The following is a 23,763-nucleotide window of genomic DNA, read 5'->3' as shown; positions in this document are numbered from 1 at the left end:
AGGTCATACCTACAGTACATGGCACCAGTTTTCAGAGAGAAAAAATTAGGCATCATTGTAACTTATGGCTGGAATGGTGCCATGAACCACTGCAGGCTTGTTCCCACGCATTGGTAATTACAAGTTTTCTGGACTTTCAATAGTTTTATTAGTTAAAAATCTACAAGAACTTGGCTTCTATTTTACTTTGAAAGATTTTTCTGATATCTAGTTCAAATTTCCTCTTTTCCAAATTGTCAATTTATTCTTATCCTTCTTGTGAAAGGCATTGAAAAAATATCTCATTATCTTTCTCATCCTAGGTCTTTTTACATCTCTTCTTGTGCTACCACTTCATGTCCCATTCCACTCAACTGAAATCTTCCTTTTAAAAATATCATTTCTTTTTGAATTTTCAGAAAAGTCATGTTTTCTTAATCTCTTGGATTTTTGCTCATCTTTGTACTCTTTCCAATATGTCTATATGCTTCTTTTAACGTGGCAGTTAAACACGGCAGAGTATTCCATCTGAGGGCTCCCTGGTACTGAGTAGGATGGAATAGTAATCTGCTTTCTCTCAGAGGCAACACCTCTATTATTAAAATCCCAAATGAGAGTTGTCTTTTTTGCAGTAGTTTCAAGGAGCAATGGATAAATTTTGTGCTCCCCTATCGCTCCTGGAGACTTTTTCACACTGGTGCTTTCTGTTTATGTGGTGCAGTTGGGTTTTTTTCTTTCTTAAGTGTTTCTTTCTTCCAGAATTTTTAGAGTGCACCTTAATGATAAGGAGAAGAAGCTGGTTTATACAGAGAAATCTTTCAAACTGAGGTTTATTAAAGACAATTTATATGCTGGAATTCATAGAGAAAAATGTTTGATGAACTTCCGCAAGTTTTGTAGTTATCTTTCAAAATGGGTCTCATTAAATGTGGAATAGCTCAATAATAATAAAGCCGAAAAGTATGAATTTTTTGCATGTAATTTGCACTGTACCTGTCTGTTTATGCATCTGTCATCTAATTTTGGGGTGTTAAGCTATTTTGTGATGAGTCAGCTTTGGCTCACAGCTCAGCACCCATCCAGCTGCTCGCTTACGTGTCACTGTCACCACCACACCTCACTGGGACAGAATGGGGAGGAAATTGGATGAGAAAGCACGTGGGTTGAGAAAAAGATAGGGAGATTTCTTCCCAATAACCATCACAGGAAATACTAAAAGCTGAGGTGGTGGGGGAGGAAAGAATAATTTATTGTCAGTTGAAATAGACTTTGGTAGTGAGGATCAAAAAGGCAAATACTAAACCCAACACCTTTCCTCCTCCTCTACCAGACTTCACTCCAACAATCCAACCTCATTTGCACCCTCCCCAGTGGCACAGGAAGGATGGAAGACAGGGGTGGTGATCAATGCATAACAGTTCTCTCCGCCACTCCTTTTCCCTCATAACTTTTTCTCCATTCCATCATGAGTCCTTCACAATCACTGCAGCCCTTCAGGATGAACCTGCTCTGCGGAGCAGGGATTACTCGTGGCCTGAAGAGAGCTACCGCTCTGGAGCTTGGAGCCTGCTTCTTGGACTGTGGAACACCCACTCTTCTTTCTCACCTGATTCTGTTCCCTTCCCCCTATCTCCCTCTTGCATTATTTACCCTCTCTTGAATGTGCTTCCTCAGCAGCACCACTGATTCTCCAGAGGCACCACCAGCTCCCCAGGTGGGCCGAGCTCTGGCACACTGAATCTGCTGCAGACGTGGCTGGAAGTGGCCGTGACAGGCACTGGCCAGTCCCTGGCCTCTCCCTACAGCCCGCCCACCATCAAGACCCTGCCACATAAACCCAACACGTCTCTGAATGTCCCTATGACCCTCACCCTCCCCTGTCTGGGGACATGTGGTTTTGATGTTATCCAATCCTTCCTACGGCAGCATCTCAACAACTGTGCAAAGTTTCTCATAAAGCTCTGCCAAAATCAAGGGAAGAGAGTAAGGAAAGCTTGAGGAAAGTTAAAGTAAAATAAAGTCTGATTTCAGAAAAGGCAGCAAGAATCAATAGGTACAAACCCAATTCGGTTTAGATTATTTTAAAAATCAGCTACAACAAGCATAACAATGCAGTGACATAATGGCCATTTCAAATCAGAGCAGAAGAGAGCTGTATTTACTGCAGTAGGAGTTTATGGCCAGAATATCATCCACATTATCAGTCTCAGCAACATGTTACACAAATAATTTGTGTTGAAATTGTGAGAGTATCATTTGCAATAAAGTGGTCTAATCCACATTAGTAAGCATTTCTCTGGCCTTTTTATTTATTTCTGTTATAAAAACAAAGCATGTTTACAGATGTTATTGTGCTGATTTATAGTATCTTTAGAGAAAGAACCTTTTCAGGCTACAAAAATTATGTCACTTTCATTTATATTAAAATATAACTTTTCTGTGGTCATTAAGCGAATTATATTACTTGAGGTAAAGCATATTCAAGGATCTACACATAAATAAAACCAGATACATTACAAGCACTATTGTGATATTTATCACTGATGGAGCTTATGATTGCAGAACTATATAAAAATCTTTAGGGGTTACCTTAGCTTAATGGTGTTCTTCCCTTTCACTCACCATCCATTTCTTATTGCAAACATCTGCTTGGAAATAAAAAGGGTTTTATATTTCCCTGGGACATACTTGGCTCTACTAGAACATTGCTCATTTTATTTAAGAAATACTTAAGTTTAATCAAGTTTTTAATTCCAGAAATATTACAGCCACTCATCTTGAATGACTTGCAACTCTAATCTATATATTTTAAAATGTCCTTAATGAAAAAGAATAACGTAATAGCTATTGTTGGATTATATAGCAGAAAATTAACTTCTTTGCTTTCTCTCTTGATTAGTGCTCTGGCATTTATTCAGGGGCTTGGCCTTGCTCATTTTAGCCTTGGTGTAATAATAATAACAAATGAACTCTATTACTCTTACTGTTTGCTTACTTCTGTTCTAATGTTAGGTACTCTCCAGTTCATCTTGTAAATTACAGCTAATATAAGGGAGAAATATCTATATATGAATAAAAGAAAACAAGTTCCTTATAAACTTTACAAGAAACATTCTTTTTGAAATAAATCTAATGGTTTTGAGGAGAAGAAAATTATGTGTTTTGCACTCACACTGATGAATGCAAAATTATATACCGTATTTCACTTACTAATATGAACTAGTAAAATTCATGGCATGCTGTTTTACAGGCAGTAAAATACTTTTTCCAGATGTGGCTTCATAATTCTCCAAAGACTATCATAGTTATCATAAGATTTATGGGGGATAATTTATTAATCACATTTTTTTTAACTCTGGAAATCAGTTTAGTAAGATGAAAGGGGGCTTTAAAATTAGTCATTTTAACCAAATGTGGATGGCATTATGATATCAAGTTACTCCTTTTGTTCAAATTATTTTTAATGACTTTATTTGTTTTATAGCCTCCACAAGTCAGTACCAACTTGGTGGTAATGATATATCCGGCAAAACTCTAACATTTTGAAAACCAGCAAGAAAACTTTTTCTAACACACTAAATTAACTTAACTGTGCTATACTATTGTTACAGCTTATTTAGGGATATGTAAGCTACTTAAATTTATTTTTATAAGATTTGAAGGAGACAAAGCTTATAAAAACTATGCCTCATGACTCTAGTCCAGCTTCTTTAATGAAACTTTGTAGGTGGATCATATGCATAAAACACTGCAAAGGATGAATGCTGATTTAAATTCAGTATTTTACAACCAAGTTTATACTGCTGAAGCAGTTTTATTAAGTCTGTAGTGAATGTTCAATACATGCTAGATCTGATCCTGGAAGATATTTCATGCACAGTTGGCCTGATCCTCTATGCAACATGGCTAGGTTAAATAATTTTCTTAAACCTTGAACCTCTGGGCCATACCCGGAGCTCCAGGTTAATTTATTTCAGCACCAAGTCCATGACAGATCAATTCCTTCATCAATCCCTCCAGCTGAACCATGTGAATGGTGGCAAATGCAGATAGCCTGTGTGTGAGATTTGGGAATGACATCCCAGACCGCAAGGGCTCAAACAGGCATCTGGTACCCACTGATTTGCGTTAGCCTCCTGCTAAGCTCCCAGTGGTTGAACCAAGACAGTTCTGTTCCCCAAAAGGCTCACAACTTCCACTCCTGTCCAGATGTCTTAAGATATTTTAGTGCTTTTTAAATTCCACCACAAGCCTAGGTTTACAAGAATGAGTTGAGCTTTAGCTCTCCATTTGCAGGAGATACTCAGGATCTCAGATACTCCCATGCTCGTATCTGAAATTCTAGTTTCTAAGATCCATACTTCCTGACATCTAAAAGCACCTTAAATTCAATCCTGACATGTGGGTCACCAAGCCAAGAAGGAGACATGAGGTCAGTTTTATGCCAAATTGGCATTTGTCTTATTGAGTGCAACAGAAATAAAAAATAAAAGTTTGAAATAGATTAGGGTTACTGGCTGAAGTGTGAGAGAATACTGAAGAAGGAATTGGAGGAGATGGTAAAGGGTCACATCAGGTCTTGTTATGGAAAGTTATCCAGTACTTGGTATACAGATTTATAAACTGATATTCTTAAGCAGAAATAATGGTAACTGTTTTCCATCACATATGACACAACCCAAGCTTTATCTTTGTCATATGATCACTATGACACTTATCAATGCCTTCACCACTACACAACAGACTTCATGCAAAAAAAGTGAAAATTAAGCATTTCCCTCTTCTCAAAGATTTTCACACAGGCTTTAGAATTTCAAATATTTCACCTTCTGTTAAGCACCGCCTAACTAGCACTGTTAAGCAACCCCTTAGCCCTACTTCTCATAGAATGGTTCTTTTGATTTTAAGATCTGAGGATTAAATAATTCTACACCTTGTGTATTGCGTATTGTAAGATGATGTCTGCAGTAAAGTCAGCCTTAATAACCTTCTGGTGCAGAACTTCTGATTTCCAAATACGTGTATGAATGAGTTAAGGAAGACGATGTGGCATTCATCTGGAGCTGAGCCTACAAAATATGTGAAGCAACTTTCCACCCCAGTGCTGTTGATATTCTTGCTCAGCTGAATAGCATTAATTTTAAAATCTTGTCTGAGTAACATGAGTTAGTTTTGTATGTGATATTGCAGAGGCAAGCTATCAAGATTAATATTTCTGATATAAAGCTTGATATAGGTTATACATCCTGCACAAACACAAGTAGATACATGTATCTGTATGCACTTGTATGCACAGATTTTGTGGTAACTAATCTAAACCTAAGAAAATTCAACTGTGTAGCTGATTTCTGTACCCAAATTTGAAGTAGAGACTGCAAGCTATTGTTATGCTATAGGTCTAAAAATAATGAAGGTGTCTTGCCTAACTGTAGACTACATTATAGAAGTTTACATCCAAAGTAGTCAATCATGTCTGTCTTTGTGTTCAACAGAGAAAAATAAACATTTTCTGGGAGTAATCCATCTGGACCGTTTCCGATGTGTTTTAGAATGCAGATGAATTGTTCTGTGCAAAAGCCTGTTTCTTTTTACTGATTACCTAGGGCCTGGAAAACCAGTTCAAACTTAGATGTCTACTTTGTAGATGTCTAAATTTAGGCAAATTAATCCCATACTCTGTGTTAAAATAATTTCCTACTGATTTGGAGTATTCCAGATGTTCACAATTTTACCATATCATGGTTTTATTCAGGCTTACAAAAGCAAATAATCTGCGTTAGGGGAACCCACCTTTTTAAATGAAGTGACTTTTGTTCATGCTGCAGTTCTTTTTATTCTTATCCTTGCCAAAATAATTTCCTTTAAGAGAGCGAAGAAGTATAAATCATTTTTACAATTTTGGAAATTGGTTTATAGTATTTTAAAACATTTTTATGATTTTGGAAAATTCTGACCATTTTTTTTCTCCCATTGCTAGAAAGACTGGTGCAATATCTGAAAAAATAAGACATCAACATGCTTATTTAATCTTTCATATGGTTTTATTTTTCATTTCCAACTGATTCAGAAAAAGCTGGAAGGCAGTTCACAGTCTCTAACAGCAAGTTCACACAAAGCTTTATATGCTCAGTGAAACCTTCCTCACTGTTGGTACAAAGAATATTGGAAAGATAACTTCTTGGAGTCATCTACAAAAAATAAGATTTTTTTATGTTTCTGACACTTAGCTAAACTTTTCCTTGACAAATAGTTGAGTAATGAAATTTACTGGTAGAAGAGAGATTGTATTACAAAAATATGTGTTTATCTTAAGAATGGGAGTATTTCACAGATGATTCAAACCATGATTGGTCTCTAATAATTCAGGCCCCACAACTCTTTAGAACATTAAATATCACAACTTTACTCCTTATATATGGTTTCTATTTTATAGCTTCTTTTTATGTTGCCCTGAGGACGAGAAGAACTCTTTTCAAGTGAATTCTGGCATATTCCTATATTATATAACTCATTGAGGGAAGATAAACTACCAAAGATCACCAAACAACAATAAAAACAAAAAATAAATTTAAAAAAAATCAGTAAACAGGCAGTCCTGTGCCATTCTCTAAGAAACCATAAAAGCCTCACAGATCATTGTGTGTTGTTGAGGAAAGATGGTAAATGAAATCCTGACTTTGGCACTGCTGTTCAACAGGTTGGCCTTCACTGGTCTGAAGAGCCCCCAGGTGCTTCACATAGAGTTTGTTTTCAGAGAAGGTCTCGAAGACTAATTTCACTGAACCTCAACACCTAAAAGCAAAAGTCTGCTCTTTATCACAGAACTTTGTCCCTTCATGAAATAACAGAAAAAATGGGCATTTCCAGAGTACGAACTCATCCACAGGTGATTAATGCTCTGAAAGCGCCTTTTTTTCTCCCTGTGTAATCAGGAGAATATTCCTAGTTAAACTTAGGAAATGTTATGAATTTCACTGTCATTGATGTTTAAGCAAAATGGCTCAGGCTTATTAGATATCTTTGGTGTTTCTCTTGCAAAGTTTCACCCATATTTTTATTTACTTATTCTCTGTCAATCATATTCATAATTTATTGGAACTGAATTGGTAGGACTTCATTTTGCATTCAGAATTACAACTAACGTCCCCTTTATAAGACATGACTATTATCTTGCTTTACATACAAGGGCAAGCATGATAATAGCTATAAGAAAAGTTTTGTGCATAACACTAATCAGGTATTTAAGTTATTTGTCAGATGACTGCCAAAAAGTAAATTGCCAAGAAGAACAGAGCTTGATGTAAAAAAGTTACACTATTAACAACTGAGGGACAATCATAAAGTCTAGATCTCCCAGATGTGTATTATAACATATATAATAAAATCTGCACTGAACTTTAAACTATTCTCCTTGTTAACTGAAATGTGTAAATTATAAACTGGTTGGCTATTAAAGAAAACATCCATGGATAAGACATCTTTTCTAACAAAAGAATGATTGTAGCCCATTTCAAATTATTTTGGAGCCATCCCAGGTTGAAGAGAGCCATTCACAGTTCCCAGGATAACATGACCGAGGAAGGCAGGCATTCTTTTAAGAACCATGTTGGAACATGATCAAGCAAATCCTGCATTATCTCAAAAATGCCTGACAAGGGTACCTGAGAAAATCTTCCAGAGTATTTGATTATAAAAACCCAGCGTACCTACTCCCTTAACTGATCAACAGCTATATTTTTCACATTGCAGCTGTGTCCAAAACCCACACAGAAATATTACAAGATATCATTAAATAGAATAAATATGTCCTTGACCAGTGTCTCACTTAAGAAGCTTATCAGCAGAACACAAGAGGACATCATGATAATTCCTTGCCTCCGAGATAATCTTCCTTTTCTGTAGGACCCTGCCAAGGTCTTACAACATTTTAACATTCCTAATCTCTATTCCAGGCAGGATCTGTACTTTAATTTTCTCCTTTCATTCAAGGGCATAACAAAAACTACCATTAAAACATATCATACCAAACAGAATAAAAAAACAGGCATAGCCTAAAGTGCCTTGTTCCATGACATCCTTTATACAAATGAGAACCCTATGAACTCCAAGATGGGTACAGCAGGTTAATTGCAGAAAGGTTTTGTAGACCAGAGTGTCCCTCTGGTTTTCATCCTTGTTTATTAGTACAGCACACAATAAATTAATGTTGCTTTTTTACTGTCAACAGCTTGCTATCCTCAGCTTGAATGTGCCTATCTTTCAGCACTGTCTGAAAAGATGACCAGTTCAAACTAGATATATACTCTGTAGGTAGCTTACTTCAGATGCAGTAAATCACTTCCATTTATTTCAGAAAAGATATTGGTCAGGAGCCATACAGAGTTTCAGTGGGACTAATGAGACCTCTTGGCTCCCACTCCCTTCTGCCAGCCCTCGCTCCTCTCTCTGTTAGGGGATCCTGCTCACCTCCTCTTCCTTGGTCTTGTTCCCATGCCAGGATCTGCTCTGGTTCAGGAAAAGCAAAGTGTAAGATGCAAAGCTTTCAGCACAGCATCATCTGCCTCAAGTAAAAGTAGCTGCTAGAAAACTCCAGAGCTCAAGACTGTGATTCTACCGCTGTCCCAGGGCTTTCAGGTATTCTCCATGCCATCCAGATGACTCTTTAAAGGGAGAGGCAGAGAGTTTGGAGAAGAAGGACTCACCCCATCACACAAGAAGGAGACACGGTGGCCATTTATCTCTTCCCTCTGACTGTTATAGTGCCAGCAGAACAGCACTGGAGCTTCATCTTCCCTATTCCATGGTGACACCAAACCCCTCTGGCTCTCTGGCACTTGCTGGCTGGGAGGATCTGCACCACTTCCAGCTCAGAAATGCATTTGTGATGTGCAGGAAGCCTCCAGGAAGGTGGGCAGCCCATTTGCAAATTTATATTTCATCTCTGTTTTCCTAACTCATAGTATACCTTTTTAGGTTTTCATGTTCTATGAAATGAACTTTCAGATTATTGCATTTATCTCCAGTTTCACACAGTTACTTCATTCCGATGGCATCTTTTCCTTCTCCCTGAATGGAAAAAAAGGTAGCAACACCATTTAAATTCTCTCGCCTTTATTGCCTTTTCTATATGCTTTTGGGAAGGGGAAGAATCACTGAATTTGTTAGATAAAACCAGCAAATCTAAACTAACCCTTTGTTGATAAATATGCCTGCCTCATGGCTTCAGACAGACAAATCAAGCTATGCATTGAGGGTTGTTTACAGTCTGAAAAGTCACAGACAGGTACATGAAGTGATACTACATTTCATTTGTAATATTCAGATGGCAATTCAAAGGATTACTCAACAAATTATATACTCTGATTTCTTGAAACTGACAGATGAGTAGAAGCTATGTTGTATTTATTGCTTTTGATTTTACTGCTTGTAAAACTGATATGAAAGACTTAAACAGTAGGAGATGACCATCTTTACTTAATTTCTACATTTTATTCAACCAAAGGGAACATTTTTTCCCTTTTCTGGGAGTAGAATGCACAGTGTCTTTTGCAATAACTTTGCACACATGTTCATCATGGCTCATAATGGCGGGTGGTTTCTCATCTTTATACCATCTTTTAATCATAAATTTTCTATGAATCACGGAATGTTTTCACTTGAAAGATTCATGGGATCAACATCTGTTGTATAGAATGATACAGCTGAAGAAGACCTAATGCAGGCAGTTTAATGTTACTTAAAGATCAGAGATTGCAGAGAAAGTCTTTATACATGCTCTGAAACCATTCATGTGTCTTCCACGGATTCTTTCCAATCTTTCTATCTATCCCATCTCACACCATCCAGGCAAACTTTCCTTTTGCTTCTCTTGTACTATTTAAATGAGAACAAGAAAAAATGTTTGCTACAAGAAAGGAATGAGTCACTGTTTTATACAACCAACAACAAAACCATTTTGCAGAAAAATGCTTTGTTATGGCATATATACTATCTAAATTTATGAACTTGATATTAGTTATGGGCCAATAGACTCTTGTTAGGTCTAAGGTTCAATCTGTTCATTTTCAGGTATATATACAAGCATTTTATTGTATTTTAAAAAGTGAAGTCGGATAAATTGTGGGAGAAAAAAAAGAAAGGTTGTGGGTTTTCTTTAGTTTTGAGATTCTAGAAACAAAGGAGCAGAAATCATATATTACTTATTTAAGGTAATATAGGAAACCTATACCAGAAGCAGGATTTCTTTTTTTTCAATCTAGGAACCCTACCAGAAATTTATGTCTTGTCTCTTGTCTCTAAAATCAGCCCATCATCACATTGTAGTTTTTCTGTTGAATCTTATCTGATAGTTTTGCCAATTCTTAGACTGTGGCTTGGGAGATGTCCAGGTTCTGATGTACAGTGTACATGTTTGTTTCTTTGTGTGTGGTGTTGGGTTTTTTTAATAAGAGATTCAAGAACAAATAAAGGCATAGAGTGACAGTTAAAGAAATAATTTTCCGCATCACATCTTCCAATTATGTGTAATCTCTTTTGCATGTCATGTTTCTTGCATCTGCAGATAGTCAGAATGGGTTTCAGCAATAGCATGTGTGCATCCAGAAAACTTCTAACTGTTTGGAGCACTATATAACCTATATTTTTTGTAGTCTACCATTTTTAAATGGCAAAAGATTTCAAAAAGTCATCAAATATTTACTATGTCAGACAAAAAGGATAAGGTACACATACAGGTAACTATCACCTGCAGGTATAGAAAAGATTTAATAACTGATATAATTATATAAACATTTCAACTAGACACTTCTAAAAGCTTTTCTTATCCCATAGGATGATGCCAGACTACTGATATTGCAGGGTACTTACGAATTTGGTAAAAGACCATGTCCACTTTAGACTCATTATGTAATACTGAGTTCAGGTGTTTAAAAACTTGCAGGAAAAGCAAGAGGGCAGCTCTTCCCTGGATCTAGCTGCTTCTCATTACCAGTAACCCAGGAATTTGACTCAGGTGGTATCCACCCTGCCTCCACAGTCTAGTGATCTTTGGCAAGGGCAAGTCCCACTGAGACATGAAAAAGTCTGGATCCAAGGAAAGACAGCTTAGCGCATCTGAAGTTAATAGTAGGCAGCAAAGAGAATACTGAAAGAGAAAAGGTATGATTGAAAAAATATGGCCGAAGGGTAGGATGTGAATGAAAGAGACTGGCAAAGTGGGGAGAACAAGGAAGAGTTGTGCACAGACTAGAAGGGAAAAAAGGGGAACTCTTTCATTATGTCAAAAATTTGGAGCTTACCAGAAAAAAGCAAAGGGATCTCTTGATTGTGTTTTTGTACAGTGGGTATAAAGCCTATGTGAGTCAAAAGGGCTGAAATCAGCTGGATTAAAATACTGCTGAATTAATTCTAATGGCTTTTTGTTGTCAAGCAAGCTATCTGTCCCCTCTATTTCTGTGTTTGTCAGGCTGTCTTGGCCGACCTGAAGCAGCTCAGAGACACTCCCAGTGAATTCGTGCACCCTTGGATCTGGTCCCACAGGGGAACCATTTCACCAGCCTCTGAAACCCAACCTTTCTTGCATGAAACACAGCTATTGTTTAACAGTTTTGAGCAACAAGTTGAGGGCAGGAAATGAAGAATAATGTCGCCACTTGAAACAGCTAATTATACTTGTGTTGATCTAGTGTTAAACTTTCCTGTTATCATTGGCCATACAGTCTTGTTTATCTTTGTGCTGAGGTTTTCTAGTGGCTTCATCTTGTCTTGGGCTGCAGTCTGCGTTATGCAGAAATCTGAGAGAGACGTTTTCAACACCAGCTGTGCCCTGCATTTCTTTAAGCCCTGCTTGCCATCATAGGTGTACTTTTAGCACCAGATTGCTTTTGATAAGCATGGAACAACACACAAGTAAGAATGCTAAGAAATTTAAATATTACTTTGGATAAATATTATCAGCTAGCATTAAGATCTCTCCAAACAGAGGGAAACTGGAGGCAATAATTTCAGTAGTAATGTCCTGTTTTATTAAAGAATCTTCATAAGCACAGCACTTTATATTTTCTTTTATCCTTCAAAAGTCCAACACTCCAATTTTTTCATCTTAAAGTAAAGAATTGATTTGTGAAATTAAATCTGAACAGGATGTCTGTGTTGTAAAATTAATTCATGTAATCAGCACTAACACCTCTGTGGCTAGGTTAGCTTAGCCACTGATAAAAGAAAATTATAGCCTCATTATTGAGCTCTTCTTAGGGCTGCACTTATTCACAGTAAAAATCCGACGCATTTTTCCTGAAAGTGATTAAGGTACTCATGATTTCACAACAAGCTGAGGCTCTAGCTTCTTCTCTGGTATCTACCCACAATTATCTTCTTGTCTACAGAAAAGCTTTATCCAGTTGAGGGATCTGTCCTCATTTCACAATGAGGCTGAAATGCAAACTTGAGCTCCAGTTCCTTCATCAGGTGGCCCACACTGCACACACCACCAGAACCCTGGGGTTGAGTATTTGTTAAATGCAGAAGTTAGATGTAATATCCAAATCCACTCCATAATGAAGGTTTAGCAGATGTACATATGTGGCTTTAGGGTTCCAGCTATGATCAGCCATGTATCCAGTGTACCCTCAGGTGCAGACTGGCACAGAAACTCAGAAGAGCTCCTATAAACAGCAGTTTATACGATGCCAGTTCAGGCATCAGGTTTCCAGAGTTGTCCAAGAAATGTGTTTGGGTGAAAAACAGAACTATTCATTCAGGCTGACATTTGAAACCTTCATAATTTGGGATTAAGAGAATGCTTCATATTGTTTTACTTCTGTGAAGCTGGATTTTCATGACAACTTTGTATTTTATTGTTCACATAGTGCCTTTCTTTGATAAAAGGAACATTTTTGAATGACAGTACGTATATTCCCCTTCCCAGACTTTTAAGAGTAGCTGCATACATCTGTGTCCAAAATGTAGAAGAAACTTAGTGTCTTCTTATTCCATTCCACAGTGCAGAAGGAAAATTATGTGTATTTTTGCAGAACCCATATTGCCGCTTGTATCATTGTCTGACTGGCATTGCACTGGTTTCTGGCTCTCTACAGTATCTACCTTTATATAAGCATGCTAAACAGAGGCAGGTCACGACCTTTAATTACTAGAACACCTATTGGTACTGTTTTAATCCAAATACTTTTCCAGATAATGTCTGGACACAGATTTCAGGTCTTAGCTGACTCAAAAACCAACAGCCTGTTCAGAGGCAATCAGGTGGTTTTGTAAATTTGAAGAGTTCAGCTGGCTGATCATGAGGTCACTCATGTCAACTGGTCACAGAGCCGGAGCAGAGCCATGGTCCATTTTATTTACTGGTACAAATGCAGCCTCAGAGTACTGTGCTGTGGCTACAACAACATCGTGTTAATAACTACTCAGTGTTTTCTCAATTCAGTTTCTATGTGAGGAACAGCTATTCTACTTTTTGGTTTCTACAGCAACCCCAGCTGATTTCATCCTTTGCATTAGCACAGTGGATAACATTTTTTAAAAGTTTGATTTGCTCTCTCTAAATAGGCATGTCACCAATTTGGATAGCTTCCATTTTGTTGATGTAAGTAGTCAGGGAAACAAATTAAAAACAAAAGGAAGAGAATTTTATGCAGTATGAATACATAACAAATACATAACAAATAATACAAGTATGTCTCTCAGCCAATAGGAAGAAACAGAGACTGGCCAAAGGTTATGGCTTACAGGCATAAATTTATCCTTTGTGATGAAATGTAACTAGATCCTACCAGTCTCAACTTTAAAGTCTTCCTGAACCTGTAAGGTTACAGGTCTGAACACATCTCCACCCCTACTTGACACATCTCTTGATCTTCTGCATTTTTTTAAATGTAAAATATAAGAAAGAAACTAAACCAAACTATGACACGATAGATATTTCAAACTTCTTAAAGAAACTCCACAGATATATATTCCATAGCACAGTTAATGATGCTTCAAAAATGAAGGGTACAATACTCAATACTTCAAGAAGACAATCCTTTCACACATTTCTTCCTGAAAAGTATGTATACAGTTAAACAATAGCCATGGCATGTACCTTAGGAAAGAGGCCTGTATTTCTTCTTCCAGTTGCTGAAAAAATTTCTTTTTAAAACTTTATAATTTACAATCACCCTTTCTGAGTACAATGTGAAAAAAATCAAAGATATAGAATTTGACAATGAACATTATGCTATATTTCTAGGATTTTCTACTGAAAATTTCTATTCAGTACATAAAATTTCTATTTCAGTACTAATATTCATGTGAAAGGAGAGCTAACAAACTTCTTTGGTAAGGGTGATGAATGCCTATTTTCTTGAGTTAAACTCTTTGTAATTCCCATCAGTCAGCACACAGAGCAGGTGAATGAGCTCTGCTACACAGTCTTCTTCCAGAGGATACTCCCTGAAATTGGTGAAACTACAGACAGACAAACACCTGTATTTAAATGGAATAAAAATATCAAGAGCTGCTAAAGACACTGGAGAATTTTCTTACACAGCTGTGCGGCAAAATCTGAACCTTGCCTAATATAGCTGTGTCAACAGTTGCTTCAGTAATTTAAATTTTTTACAGGATAGTGTAAATTTTTCTGGAGGACAAAGTGGTGTTTCAGTGCAACAATATATAATGAATCCTTCCTGATAATGAGAGCTGGAATGAGATTTTGATAAGTTAATGCAATGGTCTGAAAGTTCAAGTCTTAGGCAGGCTTAAAACTTATGCACAATCTGCTTTTAGTCAGTGGAGAAAGAAGTGCAGGTACCCCTAAAATGAAACTCCAAAGCCAGGTGTGACATAAATAATTTTGTCTCCACTGACAATAAAGGGAGTGGAGGCAACTGGCTTTATCTGAAGTCTATAACTTTCAGACTCAATAACATAGTAGCATGTATTTAATCCAGTCAAAGGTCCAGAAACTTATTTTCCTGCATTCAGGATAGACTGAGTGAATTCATAGAAAGTGTACAAACAGTGCAAACGTCTGCAAACTTGTCCCTTTACTTACTTTTAGTCACTGCTGTTGGGATGCTTTTAGTACACAATCATTCCTCCACCTGCAGGGAACTCTGGGTTTCAGAGATTTTCTCAGAAATGTTCAAAGTTGTTTTTCAGGGGATAATCCGATTTTGAGTTGTAAAGCTGGAAAAGGTTAGACAAAAACACCACCATCTTCCTGGGGGATGGGATGGTTAGATATAGAACTGGTAATTTTTATTATTCCCACAGCCATTCCAGCAATATTCATTTTCCTGTTAGAACAGCCTGCTGTCAGTCTGTATGGTCAGAATCATCATGCAGCACAGCAGTTCTGTGCCATGGGAATGTAATGCTCAAGAGTGTGTTTTCACCACAGACTTTTTTTTTTAATTTTCATGTTCTTTAAAAAAAAAAAAAAAAAAGTCAAATAAAGTCATAAAAGCTGATGGGGAAGCAGTTCTAAAGCTCCAAAGTCAAATATCTGAATCTGAAATCTGGAAAAATTCAAGTGAAGCATTCCCCATACCACATAAAATGGACCCTCCATGCTAGAAACTGAGTGGTGCAATGCACAAAAAAGATCTAAACAGAGGCACAGCCACCTCTGTGAAGGGAATGGTGATGCAGCATTCCCTGAGCTTCACCACAGCCAAACCTTTCATCCTAAAGAACTTTCAAAGCAGTAGATTGTGCATGTGCTCTTCTCTGTGCAATATGAGCTCTGTTCTACATGCAGTCAACCCCCTCTGGTCCATGTCCTCTCTGACCGAGACCAAGCCCAGGGAGGTCTCTGTGCCTGTAAAAGACAAAGCTGTAACAGAAGTTGTTTGACAACTTTAATTGCAGTGGGGGTGGCCTGTGACTTGTGTCTGGAAGTCAGTGCAGAGCTTTCAACAGTTTCCATGAGGCTTCTCTTTGCTCCATGGCCATTAAACACCTGATCCCAAATGAAATAATATTCATTGCATAGGACAAAGCTTTTAAGATTCTGGTAAAATTTCCAAGTCTCATTCCCAAAAATTAGGGATATTTTTATTAAATTCCCTAAGGAAAGCTCTTTTCTGTAGGCAGTGTGGTGCACTTAAAATTTTCCACACCTTAGAATAAGTATAAAGTCTTAAGAATATATTCTCCTCTCTCATGATTCTTATTTTCTAATAAATTCATAGAGAGAATATAAATAATGCAAATCTAACTTATTCTTGAAATTAATGAGAGGTGAGACAAAGCCAAAATTACTGAAATCCTCACCTGAGACATCTCCATGGTCTGAAAATAATACTGCAGAAACCCCAGCAAGTGTGTCATGAACTTTATTCACAGAGGTTTTTTTAATTAACCAGGAGTCTGCTGCACTGCTTTGGTCAGTCCTACCCTCAGTGAGCTAGGAGTGCTTCCAGAGGAAACAGACAGCCAAAAAGCAGAGTGCTCAGTCACCTCAGTACCTTTATTTCCTGACAGATAAGAAAGGCAATACTTCCTGAAGTATCCTCACTGGACTTACATCGTTTCTGTCCTCCCAGGAGCCCTAGCAGCAGAGAGCTTTCTCTCATGGCTCTGGTTTTCCCAGCACAAGATAAAACAAAGAATTTTTTTTATTCCTAAATCCCTCTGCTGTTAAAATTAATGTATAAACCATGTGTAAAAAATGATTTTCAAAAGAGTACCCATTTTCAAGTTAATTTTTGAGGACAATATATCAATTGCACATCAAGACTTAATGAATCTAAAGATTTCATGCAAATGTTTTTCTGAGTACTGTCCAGACCTAAGCTGTTTTCATCAATATAGAAATATTTATGTTTTAAGTCCCTGGCCATTACAAAAGCCTTTCTAATTCATGATCAACATATTTAAAATAACATAATTTTGTTCTGAAAACCCTTGATCTGTGATTCTCTTATATTGCCTATACCTTAGCAGAATTTTGAGGGTCTGTGTGTTTATCAAGGACATTTTGATCAGACACTTAAGATTTTAGGGATTCCTGATATGCATGATATAAGAACTTTTTCTAAGGTTATGCAAGTTACTTTTGGAATAGGATCAAAACATAGCCCAAAGCTCCCTACCTCCTTACTTACAGAGCTCCTGTTATTGTATTTAGGTTTGGATAAACTTTCCTCTGGAAGGTGATTGCTCACAGCAGTTAATTTTAAACTTGCAGGCTTAGATCTGGCTCTGTGTGTGTGAACAGGCTGTCATCATGCATTCCAGGTTACTCTTAGAAATGAATGTGTCTTTCCTCAACATTTCTCACTGCTGGGGCATCAGACATTCCTTCTGCTCTGCATTAATCCAATTACTAAACACCTGCAGACATGCAATAACAGTTTTTGTGCCAAGTCCCTTAGAAATGGTTTTACAGGAGAATGTAATCTGCTGTCCTGCTATCAGGAGTCACATTACACACCTGCCAAGTCCTGAGCTGAAAAATAACAATCAGCGTTCTAATTCAACGCAAGAATGTTTCGGGGCACATTAAAGAGACAAAATGACATTCTTCTTAATTTTACTGCCATGGAGTCCATTAAACATTTTGAACTTGCAGTTAATTTTATTAAAACCCAATTCCAGTACTAAAATATTTACAGTACAGCATGATAAAACCGAACTTCTTATGGCAACTTAGTCAAGTTCCAAAAGATCCATTAAAGAGAGAACTGTTTCAAGCACATATATAGTGTCATTCCAATTCTGTTCTTAGGGATTTATCTGATAATCACCAAAATGCACTTCAAAGTGGAATTTTAAACTATGAAATAATTTGTTTTTCTTGTGCTTTTTTTAAACTTTTCCCCAAAGATGTGTGCTGTTTGTGTCTCTGTTTTTAAAGTGATTGTGTTCTTCAGAGCTAAAACAAAACCTGGTTTAAAAAGGGAAGACTTTTCAAGGCACAAGATTTTCCTGGATGCCAAAGAATAATATAGTAGAATGGAACAGAGATTTGGAGCATACTGACTGCACCACAAGTTTATGTACAGCCTTGGGTAGGTAATTTTTGTGGCACAGCTTAATATGTAAAATGCACATTGATGAATCAGAGGAATGTCAGTATGAATAGTAAAAAAAATTAAGGCATTCCTAGAAAGACTCTCTGTGAGTCCTAAGTTCCTTACACAAAGTGTGCCCTTTACTAAGCCGAACAGCTCATCTTTGTGTTTGTAAATACACCCAAACATCATCTTATTTCATCATGGCCCATTAGTCTAAATTACAAGTATAGGAATTAATACAGTTCATTATTAAAAGAAATGCTACAATACCAAGCACACGTTTGAATTCTGTAGAATAATCTGTAACTTTGTTACCCCTGTTTACCTTGGCAAGGAACACTCAGTGATAGAATGCACTCTGTTAAGGAAGAGAAATTGGATTTGACCAGAGTCACCTGCAGTTTGTAGCACTGCAGTCACTGCTGAGGGCTGTACATGATGTCCTGAGGGGTCTTTTGCACAGCTGTAGACAAGACAGCAAGAGAGCTCTGGCCAACAAAGAGCATTCCGAGGCTACGGCCCCGTGTACGAACCCCTTCCAGCTAACTTCACATTCCCCCAGCCCATATGTAACCTTCAGCCCCCCACTTGAAGCAGGCAGTCTGACAGTAATAATAGTAGTCACAAGAAAAGGTAACCTCTGTCATGCTAATAATTTTTGAAAACTTAAATGCCCATGATGTGATTTTAATTAAAATGCACACTGCCTGGCTCGTCTGTTTCCAGGAGAAGGTTTCTCCTGCAGGAAGATGGTGACCTGTTGTACCTATTTGCCTCCCACACTCTGGGGTCAGTCCCATCATTACACAGCCTGATTTGTAGAGAGCACATATAGTGGTACATAAACATGGGGATGAATCTGTTTTGCTTTAAGTTTGGTTTTGCCCAGTAACCTTTGCATGAACAGCATTTTGGAATGATCAAAATAAAGACTTTTTTTTTTTTTTTTTTTTTTTACTTTGAAAGCTCTTGTTGGTGTTACATTTTTTCACTGTATCTGGTATAGTTTCTAGTAAGAGAAAGTTATTTGGACTGGTCTAAATAACAGATCCACTATTATAGTTTGCTTGTAACTAACACATAGGGATAGTGAGGTATTTACAAGCAGGACAAACCTCTTCCATGAGTGTGCGCCATGCAGAGAAGCATGTACAGAGTTTTACCTCTATAATTGTCTATATCTGCCTCCACCCATCACAGTGTATCTGGTTCAAGTATTTGATATTTCTTCATTAAGATCATCACAGGATATATAGCATTTTGAAGATTTTGTTTTTTGAAGATTTGTTTTTTGTTTCGTTTTATAGAAGTGAGTCCAGATTTTCACGTCCTTTTGGGGGAGTTGGATGGGGCATCACTAACACCTATGTTTATTCATGAGCAAAGCTGAGAGAAGAACTGAAGTTTTTAAAATCAATCTTAAATACATTGGAACAGGACTGCAGAAGCTGGAAAACACATACCATTTTTTTCTCCACCTACAAAAAACTTGTATTTTTCTTTCCATAAAAATGTACAGCAAACTCTTTCCCAAGACAGAGCAGGTAAAATTCTCATAAATTATTATGTTCATGATCTGATGGCAATTCTAAGATGCTCAGAGGGAAAGGTTAATATCACAATTTACTATACAAGGATCTTCTTCTCCAAAGAACTTCTTTGCCTCAGCCTCTGCAAACCCTCTCTGCTGTCCCACTCTAGGGACTGCTATTCCCTATCCTGTGGCACTGCAACATCACCAGCTACTTTGCACGCACAGAATCTCTATTTGCAGAGAAACTGCAAAATATCACTCTGCGTGTTCCAACTAGTATGCATTTAAAATAGTCTAAATATTGCATTTGCATGACTAATTCCTATGTTAGGGACTCTCAGGGATCCGCATAACTTTCCTTATTTAGATCCTGTTTTCCCAGAGGCAAGCTTAATGCCCAGTCCCCTTTATACAGAACTCAATGAGAGCCTTGATACTTACTCCAGCAGGAGGAAGGCCCATATAACTGGGAGTCCTAAGCAGCCTAGAAATGACACAAATTTTTGGACAGAGGAAGGCCCCAAAGGCTCCATATGTTGCACTCATGCTGGGATGACTTATCTGAGGGGAAGGTCAGCCCATTGTGCAAAGGGTCAGGGAGTGAATAACACATTTGCTGCATGCCTGGAAGAGGAAGCTTGAAGCTGGGAAGCAGGTCAGGCTTTTTAATTCCCATCAGGCCCAGCATCCTTCAGGAGTCATTCCAGCTCAGAGTCTGTACAGCTTCAGCATATGTTTTCAGATTTGTCTCTTTTTATCCAAAAGCAAAAAAAATCTCTAGGCTTTGGAGGATTAAAATGCAGACCTTGATTACAGATCAAAACAGGAGTCCTCTATACTGATGCTGTGCTTGAAAAGGCAATGACAGATGTGAGCTGAAGAAAGAATTTTATCCTCCTCCATCTATTTTCTACACTATGTGAAATGATCATTCACAAAAGGTGTTTCAAAGACCTTCATTCCCAGACATTTTTTTTTTTTTTAATGTGTGAATCAACAGATGTAAAGGAGGACATGAACTTCATACCAGAGGACTCCTTTCCTCTAGGAAACTATTCCCTTTCTATGATGGTCAGTCAAAACCTTCCCCCTGGATACACAGTAACTTCCACAGCTGTGCAGTTCAAATGGCACAAAAGCTTCTCTGACAGAAACTTAGATGCTATAATTACGCATTGGAGAGAAAACTTACAGGAAAAACAATCCATTTTCTGTCAGTCTTAAGTTGGTTTTTTGCTTGTGTATAATTTGACTTTTTAAAAATTGTCTATTGGTTCTAAAATCAAGGTCAAAATTAGTATAAGATGTACTTTTCATATTTCTGTAAACAAAAGTCAGTAGTTTAACATTTCACACAGAAATAGGAAATAAGTACTTTGACTACCTGCATGTTTTTTGCTTTGATTAGACTTGAGCTCAGGCAGGATGAAGAATATTTAAAGCTTCTGACTGAATTTACTAAAATGAGACTAAATCACACAGGACAAAGATCACCAGATAATCTGACTGTAAGGGACAAGTATTGCCAAATAAAAAGAGTATTTATTTGAAGCAATGTCTAGATGCCAGAGTTATCATCTCATGGAAGGAAAATGTGTTATATGCTGTGAACTGATCAGCTAGAGCACCTGAAAGCTGTCTTGAAAAGAACTACAACTACAACTACAACAAATTATCAAAATCCATGCAAAGAACTATGAGGTGCTTGCAATCCCCTAAATTTATCCTCTTGCCTTGAACCCCTCCACTTATCACAGCACACTCATGTATCACATCTAAACTATTAGGGAGCCAGTTGCTGCCAATCATCTTCAGCCCTTCAGTCTAGCATGATCCTGTCCTCTTCTTTTGCACTCTTCATGCCATAGGCTTATGAATGCTAAAAGGATTAATCCCCAGTTTAATTCTGAACACTGAAAAAAATTAAGAATGCTTTGAAGATAATAGACTTAAAATCAAGAACATGGAGTGTATAAAATACACAAAAACAGATGCTCTGACACACTCTTGAATTAATTTATAAAAAAAAAAAAATCCTAGGGTCATGTATCAATATTTTAATGTTTTATCATCTAGATTTCACCTTTGTTGTAAGCCCACTGTACGTGTTAATATCTTACTCTTCACTTGCTCAACGTGAACTTTTTCACTGTATTTGGCTGAGGTAAAAATTGCTGAAAGGTGTAAAGCTACTTTAACACCTTGGAAACCTGCATCATATTGTTCAAATTATTACTGAAAGAATCAGCTTCATATGATACACAGATATGACAGTCACATCCCTCACTCAGTGAACTGGAGAAACAATTGAAAACCTGCAAGGATAAAGCTGTCTTTAACACCAGCATTGAAAGAAAGTTTCAGCAGTACCCATGGTTCAATATACTACACCATCTACTCAAGGATTAAGCCAAACAGCAACACTTTAGAAAATGCTGGAATGCTTTAGAAGATTTCAGAAGCATTACCCAGAGTTCAAGAACTGGAGCAGATTAGAAAAATACAATTTGCATCACATTTTTGAAAGTATTCATAAAGCTTCACTTGATCATCACAAGCTTGATCTCTTTAGACATGTCCTCTACAGGGAAAGAAGCAAGGTGTGTTTCCCTGGGAAGCCTTTGGGAGTGACCCAATCAGACTGAGAGACCTTTGTGAATAAACCATTTCAATGCAAAATAGCACCCTGTTTGGATTACCTATCCCCATTCTCAGGCCAGCCCTAACCATAAATCTGAATGCAATGCAGGGCGCAGGCCACAAGCAGTACCTCCCTCCCGGCTGGAGCCCAGTGGCTCCGTGTGAGCAGCTGCTTTAAGTGCTTTGCTGGAGCAGAGCCATGCTGCTCTGCACCTCCCCGGATGCTGCCCCAGATGGGCACGTGCATATCTGTGTACAGGATCTCCTCTGAGGTCATCAAGGAGTAAAAATCAGACAGTACATCCACCACTGCCCTTTGAGCTGGGATCCAGTCAAATTTTACAAGGTAAACAGGATCAAAAGGGGCCATGCAAGAAGCAGAGACCAACAGAGATCCCCTGAGGCTGGAGGGAGTGATTTTAATAATGTGAGAGGTGGCACTTTTTCTCAGTGCACTAATACTAAACACAAATCAGACTCCCCAACCAACTGTGACTAGAAAAGAATGCACAAACTCTTAGGAAACAGGAAAGAAAGCAGAGAAATATGTTCATTTTCAAGTTCTGGCAGGAGACTGTTATAGTCCTGTCATAGTTAACTGCTATAGAGAGCCAAAACAGTAAATATTTGCTATGAAAGGTTAAAAGTGAGTGGATACTATCCATTTTCTCAAACAGAAGAAAAAGAGCATGCTTTCAAATTTCTCTTTAACTTTTCCCCAAATTATGTTTCTAAACAACTGGTGAGGCCTTAAATTGAATATTGTGTGCATTTTTGGGTGCTACAATGTAAGAAAGACATTGAACTATTAGAGACTGTCCAAGGAGGACAACAAAGATGGTGAAGGGCTCTGAGGGGAAGTCGTGTGAGGAGTGGCTGAGGTCACTTGGTCTGTTCAGCCTGGAGGAGACTGAGGCCAACCTCACTGCAGGTACAGCTCCTTGTGAGGGGAAGAGGAGGGGCAGGCACTGATCTCTGCTTTGTCATGAGCAGGGACAGGATTTGAGGGAATGATCTCGGATGAGAGGAGCTTTAGGTTGGATATCAGAAAAAGGTTTTTCACTCAGAAAGTGGTTGGGCACTGGCACAGGCTCCCCAGGGCAGTGATCACAGCACCAAGACTGAGAGACCTCAAAAAGTGTTTGGATAACAATGTCAGGCCCATGGTGTGATGCTTGGGATGGTGCTGTGCAGGGCCAGGAGTTGGAATCAATTATCCTGATGGTTCCCCTTCCAACTCAGCATATTCTGTGATTCTGTGAACAACAAATCTTTAAAAATTACATTTTTAATTTAAAATTAAATATGAAAAATATCCTCAAGTACTCATATATCACAAGGAAGTTCATCTCAACTCTGGTGATTCTCAAATAGTTTCAGATATATAAACAGTTTTCTCACCTTTTGGTCCCCAATAATATGCATAGAATATAATTCTGTTGTATTTCAGGGGGGATCAATTGCAGATGATGTTTGGGGGGTTTGTTTTGGTTTTATTTTTGGGTCTTTTTTCTTTTTTATTTTAATTCTGAAATGGAAATATTTCAATGCACACAAGTAGAAGTCTCATATATGGCTATCAGGCTGCAC

General features: G+C 37.7%; 1 long non-coding RNA gene across 3 annotated transcripts in view; it reads right to left on the bottom strand.

Annotated features, from left to right (window-relative positions):
• LOC121469659 (uncharacterized) overlaps nt 1–23,763 on the bottom strand; it is a 319,414-nt gene that overhangs the window by 229,882 nt on the left and 65,769 nt on the right. The window contains exon 3 of one of the 3 annotated variants that reach the window (XR_012054824.1): nt 5,770–5,838. The exons of the other annotated variants lie outside the window; for them this stretch is intronic. This is a non-coding gene — a long non-coding RNA (uncharacterized lncRNA). The remainder of the gene's footprint in view (nt 1–5,769; nt 5,839–23,763) is intronic. 3 annotated transcript variants of the gene reach the window in all.

Source organism: Taeniopygia guttata, chromosome 3 (genome assembly GCF_048771995.1).
Source record: "Taeniopygia guttata chromosome 3, bTaeGut7.mat, whole genome shotgun sequence".
Classification (NCBI taxonomy): domain Eukaryota; kingdom Metazoa; phylum Chordata; class Aves; order Passeriformes; family Estrildidae; genus Taeniopygia; species Taeniopygia guttata.
Note: the sequence above shows the minus strand (reverse complement) of the source record. Positions and strands in the feature narration are given on the sequence as shown.